This window comes from Perca fluviatilis, chromosome 16 (genome assembly GCF_010015445.1).
Source record: "Perca fluviatilis chromosome 16, GENO_Pfluv_1.0, whole genome shotgun sequence".
Lineage (NCBI taxonomy): Eukaryota > Metazoa > Chordata > Actinopteri > Perciformes > Percidae > Perca > Perca fluviatilis.
The window spans coordinates 35,524,346-35,534,293 of NC_053127.1; the positions used below are offsets into that span (position 1 = coordinate 35,524,346).

The following is a 9,948-nucleotide window of genomic DNA, read 5'->3' on the forward strand; positions in this document are numbered from 1 at the left end:
TGTCTTGAACTAGATGATAGTGGTCACAGTGAGGTAGAATTTGATCAAGAAGACCTCCAAGGAAATTGTCGACATCTCAACCGTGATGAAGGTTAGTTCTAATATTAGCAGTAAGTTTTTGTCTGGTAGTAAACGTGCAGCGTACTCCATCCCCCCAGAGATTTGAAATGCTCCCTGTCTGGACACTTTAAAAAAAATCTACTAAAAACCCAGCTCTTTACCAAGACATTCAATCCTGACTTACTTTTTGTTGTTCTGTCACTGTAACTATGTGTAAAGCGTCCTTGGGTCCTGTGAAAGGTGCTAAAAATATTTATTTGTTACGTTAGCAAAATTAGTGACAAAGTAACCTTAATTATCAGCTGTATGTCATTACTAACTAACCTACCAGTCAAGTGTTGAGGACATCAGGTACAAGCTTAGACTAAACTGGTGTACAGCTCTGTCCTGTACACATACTGTACGTTACATCCTGATAATTATATTTCAGTGTTCAGAAGAGTCTGACAACTGGTTGTTAATGAAATGGACCATGGAGCTGAGGTTAATGGAGTAAATTAGGGATGGAAACTAGTCCTTTTTAAGCTAATTGGGAGATGTTTCTTTTGGATTTTAATGCATAAATGAAATGCTTAGTAATTATCCAGGGATCCTATTTAGAAAAAATGATGCATCGATAATCGTTTTATAATCGAATCACAGCCCTCTGAATTGTAATCGAATCGTGAGGTGCCCAGAGATTCCCACCCCTACTGATGTCTGAGTTGTTTATTCTTTCTAAACTTCACTCAGTATCTTGATGTCAGCAATCCCAGATAGCACCTGACTCTGGGCCGGATCCGCCTCCAAACCGGCAGATCCGTGTAACAGTCACGCCCGTTTTACTGCCCCGTTCCAGATACGGCCCGCATGTAGTCTGTGTAATCAAGAGTAGGCGTGAGCATCCATCAGTCGGCGGAATCATAATAGTTCTGGCCCGGACTCGTCGGAACGAGCGCGCGAATTGTTTCTTTTTTTTTTTTTTAACCGGTTCATACGTCAGTCGGCGGAATCGTAGTTGTTCTGGCCCGGGGCATTCGGAACGAGCGCGCGAACTGTTGGTCTTTCTTTGGATCAATTTGGACTGCAAGCTTTGTGGAAAGAGTTTATAACGGTAAGTTGAACGATGTCAAACAATCAAACAGTTTAGTGTGCTTGTTTGTAATGCTTGTTAACATCATTTCGGAATGTTTTGACCAGGTTTTAACTTCTTACTTTGGCTAATTGACTGTTGGTCTTTCTTTGGAACAATTCGGACTGCAAGCGTTGGGGAAGAGTTTAACGGTAAGTTGAACAATGTCAAACAATCAGTTCAGTGTGCTTGTTTGTAATGCTTGTTAACATCATTTCGGAATGTTTTGACCGGGTTTTAACTTCTTACGATGGTTAACGTTAATTGAAGAGGCATACGCTAACGTACGCTTTTTAGCTGGGTTAGCTAGCTAAATTAACTGAATGAACTGATAAGCTAGCTAGCATTAATAAACAACTTTGTGTGTAGCTAGCATAAAACATTAATGCTGTTTAACGTTGGTTAACTTACAATGATGTTGTACGTTAGTTTTGAGGTGCTGTCAATTGGTGCTGTTCAAAACTAACGTAAGAAGTTAAAACCCGGTCAAAATTGACTGATGGAAGCTCATGCCTACTCCTGATTGTACACAGACTAACGTTACATGCAGAACTGCATCTCCGTCGATTTGTGCGTCTTTCTGCAACACTTTTAAATGCTTCCACATTGCCGACATGTCAACGTAATTGTTCGGTAAAATTTAATCGGTCTTTTGACGCATTATGCATAGCTGTCAACATTGAACATTGAAAATAAGGGAGATTTCCCGGAATCCATCCCCAAAATAAGGGATTTTTTTTTTACACGATTCTTACCCACAAACTTTAAAAAAAAAAGCACTAATCATTAACAGTCTAAAGAGTTTATAACTACACAATATATATTAAAGAATTACAGACCAATGGATATGTTTAAAGTGCTTTATTTATGAACAAAGTAAACATTACTTACACATTTTCATTTGCTACAACGTGTTTTAGCTTAATGTTGGGAGACAGAGTGAGAAAAAAACTCAAAGAATTGGTGGTTAATTCGGTGATTTTGGCCGTCGGCGTCCTGATCCATCATCACACATCACACGCATCTACTCTGCTTGATCATTCGAAATTCACTTCCCGCTACTTTTTCCCTCTTCCTCGCGCCCGCGCCGCTGCGACTGTCTTCTTCTTCGATAGTAGCCTAAGCTACTGTCTGTATACTGCCACCTGCTTTACTGGAGGTCTAGCAACCCAAGTGCAAGCCACTTCACATTAGGGCTGGGTATTCAGGAAAGAAAACTGATTAGCTTTAGTTCAAACTTTTTGTGACCTAAAGGTGTTTTGTGAGGCCATGGAGGGGTGGGTGGGTGCCCTTAATACAACAAAGTTATTGTGTATTAATAATAAAATGTTTATTAAATTCAAGTACTTGGTAAATCTACATTATTTTCTAAGTGGTATTAAAAAGGTCTTACAAAGTCATACATTTTACTTGGGGAACCCTGCCAGTACACTGTCATGGTTCGTTCTTTTTTTGTCACAAAAAATCTTTTTTAGAGACAAGATGAAAAGGAGTCAACCTCTATTAACAAGCTCTGGAGTCAGGCGGAGGGCCCGTTTTTCACTCGAAAAACGACTCCATGAAATTGCTGAAGACTGTCAGTTAACATCAGAGCAGACAGTAGCAAACAAAGCAGACACCTGTCACAACACCAATGACAACGATAGCAACAATGACTGTCACACCACCAGTGAGGCTGATGGCAACAATGATTCTCACACCACCAGTGAGGCTGATGACGACAACGACTGTGACTCAAGTGACTCTGACAATTCAGATGGCCACACAGACATAGAATGGGCAGAGGGAGAACTTGTTTCAGAGTCTGATGCAGAAGAATTAAATGAGCATGTGAGCCTTTTGGACAGCTTGGCCAGTTGGGCTATCCAGTTCAGTATTTCTTTAGTAGCGCTCACAGCTCTTCTTAGTTTGTTGAGGGTGTACCACCCAGAACTGCCCAAAGATGCTAGGACTATTCTCAAAACCAAAATGGACTATAGAATCCAAGAAAAATGTGGTGGGTTGTATCATTATAGAGGTATCTTGAAAGCGCTTCATAACACCTTAACTCAACTGATTGTCAGTGTTGCTGATGGCTTTACATTTAGGCTGCAGGTTAATATTGATGGGTTACCACTTTTTAAAAGCACAAATATGCAGTTGTGGCCTATTTTAGGACTTCTTTTAAGCGTTCCAATGAAGGAACCTGTTGTTATTGGCATTTTTTGTGGTGTAAAAAAACCAAATGCTGCCAATGAATTTTTGCAAGACTTCACACATGAGCTACAGCAGCTGCAGAGAGGATTTGATTTCAAAGGGAAAAAGGTGTTCATCAAACTGGATTCTGTGGTGTGTGATACACCTGCTAGGGCATTTGTAAAAAACACAAAGGCTCACAATGGATACCATGGATGTGATAAATGTTGCCAGCCAGGTGTTTACATTAACAAGCGAATGACATACCCCATTAATGATTACATGTTACGGACTGACTCATCATTTTCAGAGAGGGCTGATGAGGGCCATCATCATAGAGGACCACATGGATTTTCTGACTTAGATGTTGGTATGGTAACTCAGTTCCCCCTAGATTACATGCACCTTGCATGTTTAGGTGTAATGCGTCGATTGTTAAACATTTGGATGAGGGGCCCTTTGAAGTTTCGTTTGTCCTCTAGTCTTGTTGACAGGATTTCAGAAAGTCTAACTCACATGCGTTCGTATATTCCAGCAGAGTTTGCAAGGAAACCAAGATCCCTCAGAGAGCTAGATCGTTGGAAAGCAACTGAGTTAAGACAATTTCTCTTGTATACAGGCCCTGTTGTTCTGGCACCATATGTAGACAGTAATGTATATAACAACTTTATGTTGTTATATACAGGTATTTGCATCCTTGTCAGTCCAAAGCTCTGCTTGGTGTATAGTAATTATGCAAACACTTTGCTCACCATGTTTGTAAGTCACTTTGGGGAGCTGTACGGCAGAGATGCATTTGTGTATAATGTGCATGCTTTGGTCCACTTATCTGCAGATGTACAACTACATGGTTGTTTGGACTCTATCTCTGCCTTTCCGTATGAGAATTACCTCCATAAACTGAAGAGGTTTGTAAGAAAGCCGGAATTTCCACTTGCTCAGATAATAAGAAGGTTATCAGAAGTTCAAAATATTTGCAGCATTGAGTTGCCTTGTAAGGGTTTAAAAAAGCAACATTATGTTGGACCTGTTCCTGATGGCCTTCAGGCAGAAGCACAGTACAGAGAGCTACACACAGAAAAATGGCAAATGAAAGTTTCCACAGGTGACAATGTTTTTGCTATAGGCAAAGATATATGTGGTATATATAACATCATTCAAACAGCAGAAGAAATTCATGTAGTATTTAAAGTTTTCACAAACATGGGAAATTTCTTCAGCTATCCCCTGAGTTCAGATTTTCTCAAACTATTTATTGTCTCTCAACCAACAGGGCCATTTAAGGTGGCCAAAGCATCAGAGATATCTCATAAGTGTGTGCTCCTACCTTATAAAGATAGGTTTGTTGTCATGCCCTTTTTGCATAGTCATAGTGATAGGGCATAGGTGTGGTGGTGGGAGACAAAAAGACTTAAGACTGACTTAACACTAACACACAAACAGACATTAAGAAGAGCAACCTACTCCACAATTGAAATGATGTGAGTATCCCTAACGAATATCTAAAAATTCAGAGCCTCTAACCGACATAATTTCTGCATGTCTGTTATTTTGGTTATTTAACCCTGGTAATATTGTGTGTGTTTATGTACTTTCCCCTTAAAAAACTGCGGGTGTAGTGACGTGACTCCGCCCTGTCCAGTCCTGCTCAGCCTTCAGACCGGAGTCTGAAGGTCAGGGAGATGTTAGCTAGTGCTAACCGCCTTCACTTTGCAGTAGTCGTGGAAACAACAGACAGACTTTTAATAACAGACACACTGTGACCTACTCTGTACATTTACTTCCAGACTGACAACTTATTACCCGCTTTCCGCATCACTTTCTGCCGTTCTCTCACTCGCTCAGCCATTGACTCGCTACGCAAAGATGTTTTACAAGCACAAGATAAAACGACAGTGAACACACCAGTGCAGATGTAATTCATTAGCTACCCGGTTGGTTTTGTTCTGATAGGCTACGTCGTTAACAAGACTCCACATGCGGTGCACGTGCTGCTATAATGACCACAGATAGTATTTAAAAGGGGTTAAAATAAAAAACGTAAGGATAATAACATAAATCTGCATCATTTTCCTTTTCAGATGTATATAGTTGCAGAATTTACAGAGTCCAAGACTGTAAATATTATATCAGACTCGTGGTTTGAAGATGGTGCGACTTTCTGGCCAAACTATAAAAGCGATGAACGCATCAACAGAGCTGTTCGAAAACATGAGGTGCCAGGATCAGACTGGAAAATGTATGACGTTCGAGTCCTCTCAAGAGCTGGTAAGGATGCACTAAAATGTACCTATTCCACAACTTTTCTACCTATTAAGTATTAAATTGTCAAATACTTGCTAACTGGGTTTGTATATGTGTGTAACTGTAAACTGAAGTTAGAGCCTGTCATAGTGATGGGTATTTGTTAGGATTTTATTGATACTGATACTGCTTGTCAATACTGATAGTAATCAATACTACTCTTTATAATTTGGTGCAAAAAGTAAAGATGTGAAAACAGAAGTATTTTTATTTTTTTGCAGAAATAACTTCCTGAGTTTTCTATATATACAGTGACAATTGCTACAAATGTCTGGTCTAACAACTATAAGCAATACTTCTCTCTGGTTGTCAGGACAGCTCCCATTAAGTTCAGCTGAGCATAACTCGAGGGAGCTGCCTATCACTAAAATGAGAATAGCTGATTGACCTTAAAGATCAGCACACCTTAAGTTAATGAGCCTGGGCCACTTTAGCTTGTTGCTAACATCAGGATTCAGGACTTACTTAAATCAGCTTGGCTTGAGTCTTGAGTTGGGGCATTTATTCACTGACACATAGCCTAAACTTTACACACACTACACAGCTATAACTTTACTGCTTAACTCTCACCGTTACACTCACACATACATTGCTACGTTCACAGCTAACTGCCAACTTCACACTCACTGTCACACACACATTCTCTGTATCATTTTGTCTTTACTGCTCACTTGGGTTAAATGTATATATTTATTTTATTTTTTAATATATTTCTATTTTTTAACACAAACACACACACTGTTTTATTTATTTATTAATGCACTTTATTGTTAACAGTGATTTTGGACACAGCACCAATTTCTGAGGTGTGAGTTTCCAGAGATAAACTAATATTTGATCTTTTCTCAATTCTGATCAGGTGATTATCAAATAGCCAGAGAAAAGCTGAGGGCTTCGCTGACCTGTAATACATCGGAGTTACAAACAGATGGCGAACAAGAAGTAGTAGTAGCTAGGAAAAGAAAAATTAAGCCAAGGTTTGGTATTTGCACGTATACATTATTTAAAAATAAAAGACCATTTACCGCAGTCAGATACAATTATTCAGAGATCTCACAAAGAAGTATTGCAAGACAACATTTTGTCTTTTGTTGATATAGCTATATGCACTGAATGTCAAATGGTAAAGGCAGAAATGGTAATGCATCTTGCATTTAAATGCACTTTAGAAGTAACTGATTCCTAGTGCAACCTAATAGTGTTGACTAATTAAATATTTTGAGTATTGACATTTAGCACAACATTTCTCACATTTTAAAGTTGGTTGCAGGTGCAATTTTTGATTGTCTTAACTAGTTTTAGTATTTTTTGCAAATGCTACATTGTTAACTAGGCCTTGGGGGGTTGCTTTGTTTGTTAGGCTCATCTTTGGTGATACCGACTCTGAAAGTGAGCCAGAGGAGAGGAACAATACAATACCCACTTATCTCTCCCTCACTCCAGCACCACCTATTGCTCCACCGACTCCTAACTTCTCAGCTAGACCTCTGCCAGATCCGAATAATGCTGAACTTCTTCATTTCACTGGTATGTTCTTGTACTGCAGTAGTATCATTCAACCCCTGGTTATGAAGTATCATTTACATTTATTCATTTAGCTGACGCTTTTATCCAAAGCGACTTACAATTGATATACACTCACCTAAAGGATTATTAGGAACACCTGTTCAATTTCTCATTAATGCAATTATCTAATCAACCAATGACCTGGCAGTTGCTTCAATGCATTTAGGGGTGTGGTCCTGGTCAAGAAAATCTCCTGAACTCCAAACTGAATGTCAGAATGGGAAAGGGAGGTGATTTAAGCAATTTTGAGCGTGGCATGGTTGTTGGTGCCAGACGGGCCGGTCTGAGTATTTCACAATCTGCTCAGTTACTGGGATTTTCACGCGCAACCATTTCTAGGGTTTACAAAGAATGGTCTGAAAAGGGAAAAACATCCAGTATGCGGCAGTCTTGTGGGTGAAAATGCCTTGTTGATGCTAGAGGTCAGAGGAGAATGGGCCGACTGATTCAAGCTGATAGAAGAGCAACTTTGACTAGAACGATATCAAGAGTTCGATAAATGTTCGATAATATTTAAAAAGAAATTAATTTTCCAATAAAGATATTAATTTTGTTAAGGAAAAATGACAAATGTTTGAATTTTCTACCTCAGATTTGGTAAATGTTCTCCTGTTTTGCAAGTGTTTGTCATGATATGTTCTGACAATATAGAGTAGTTTAAAACCACAATTAACGCTCTGGTTTCTACAACTTTCAGTTAGGAGCAAAACTCTGCCTTTAAACTTGAAAGAAATAAAGATTTGACATTTATCGTGATAATTATGGATATTGACTGATATATTATCGTGATAATTGTTAAGTGTTGTTCCTGTGTTATTGATACTTAGGAAAAGGGAGCATTCAGTTTGTTACTCTCAAGAAAATGGAATCTTTAAATAATGAAACTTATTACTTTTAATGAAAGTCAATAAAAAAAAGACTATTGAAAGGAAGTTCGTGTAGGTCATAAATTTAAATCATAATGGTCATAAAAAGGTCTTAAAAGGTCTTAAATTTGACTGACTAAACCCTGCAGAAATCCTGAGTAACACCTTTTCTTACACCTACTTTCTACTTTCTTCTACTACGTTCATTGATCTGCCTCTGAATGTCTTTTTTTCTTCAAATATACGTATGCTGCAAATTTTCTTCTATAAGATAACAAGGGCTGTTTTAAAATCTGTTGTCAGTGCTTGGACCCTAATAATGACATTGTCAAATGCCTTCTCCTCAGCGGCTGCACCACTTGTTCCCATCCCTCTACCTTGCATGCCTTCAAGTCCTCCATGCCAGATTTCTGCTGGACCTCTGCCTGATCTGAGGCAATGTGATCGTGGTAGTTACACAGGTACCACAATAGAGTATTTTTGTTAAGCTTTTCTTATCAAAGTACTCACCTGTTATCAAAAATAATATGTTCAATCTACCTCTCCTCAGCTCCAGTGGCACTTGTTCCTACCCCTACGTCTCGCATGCCCTCAAGTCCTAGGCGCCGGATCACTGCCACTCCTCTCACAAATGACTATCAAGGCCATTGTTTTGTCCCCACTTTTAGACTGGGGAGGACTGGCACTGGACCTGTTCCTTGCTCTGGTAAAATATTTTTTTTTTAACTCTGTGACCGTATACATGGTTTAAATAAGAGCTATTTAAAAAAATACTTATACAAGGATACGATATATACTGTGTGTGTGTGTGTGTGTGTGTGTGTGTGTGTGTGTGTGTGTGTGTGTGTGTGTGTGTGTGTTAGAGCCGACCGATTTGAGCTAATTTCATTGGCATCGGCCGTTTATAACGGCAGATATATGACTATTAAAAGAGAAACAGACTCAGATCATTCACTCATGTCATGGGTGTTGCATAGTTTGCCCACCAGAGGCAAACAGCAGTTTAATGTTACGGTAGCTGGGTGTTTAAAGCTAGCTGCTGACAGACGTAAATTAACTGTAGATTTAATCTGAAACAGTGTGGTAGTTCTAGTGAATGGTCCCCATTTGTCCCTAGTTGTCCCTATCATTTCTAAATATTCTCTACAATCAGATAACGTTACAGCAGGTAGCTGCCCGTTGCTAAATGAGCCACAAAGCTAATGCCGTGTTTATCAGTGGAGGAGTGCTAACGGTAGTGAGCCATTAAACTGATTGTTTCTGATGTATTCTAAATATTTCTGCCAGCCGCCTGTCTGCAGTTATAGTCTGCGTGTCTGAAATGATTAAACCAGAGCGGACATGTAAATAAACGTGAGCTGAACAAGACTCTAACACGGCTTCCTGTAGCTCCTCTTTGTGTGACGTTGTAGATGTGAAATGCTGTAGTCAGAGCCGTACCGGCTGTAAGTGCTGTTACATGAAAAAACATATCTTTCATGTAACAGCACTTTTAATATAATTGTTTCTTAACTCCTTTTGTAGCGGCTGAGCTGCACATTCTAACTTTGCTGGAACATATCAAGGAGCAGCAAATGCAGCTGGCTGCTGCTGTAAATAACATTGCTGCAAGAATGGGGACGGAAACTCCTATGGCTGAGATGCCTCAAAATGTCAGTGTTCCGCTGAAGTGGAGGAGTTGGAGGAGTGGCTTAAAGATGCAAGAAACTTGCATGCTAAGCAAAACATGGTATGGTAATAGGGCCAGGTGGTATATCGACTTTAATTAAATCGATTTTATTTTAAAACAAAAAAGAAAATTTTGTTTGTATTGATAGAGTTTAATGTTGTAACCCATTTTTTTCAAAGCTAAACTGTTGTTTACTG

The 9,948-nt window shown here is 39.2% G+C and overlaps 1 long non-coding RNA gene across 1 annotated transcript; it reads left to right on the top strand.

The window, feature by feature from the left end:
- Window positions 1-5,442: 5,442 nt before the first annotated feature.
- Window positions 5,443-9,716, top strand: LOC120575663. Its single transcript, XR_005642030.1, has 5 exons — window positions 5,443-5,614; window positions 7,011-7,177; window positions 8,430-8,543; window positions 8,633-8,788; window positions 9,607-9,716. It is a non-coding gene; the product is annotated as an uncharacterized LOC120575663 (long non-coding RNA).
- The last annotated feature ends 232 nt before the right edge of the window (window positions 9,717-9,948 follow it).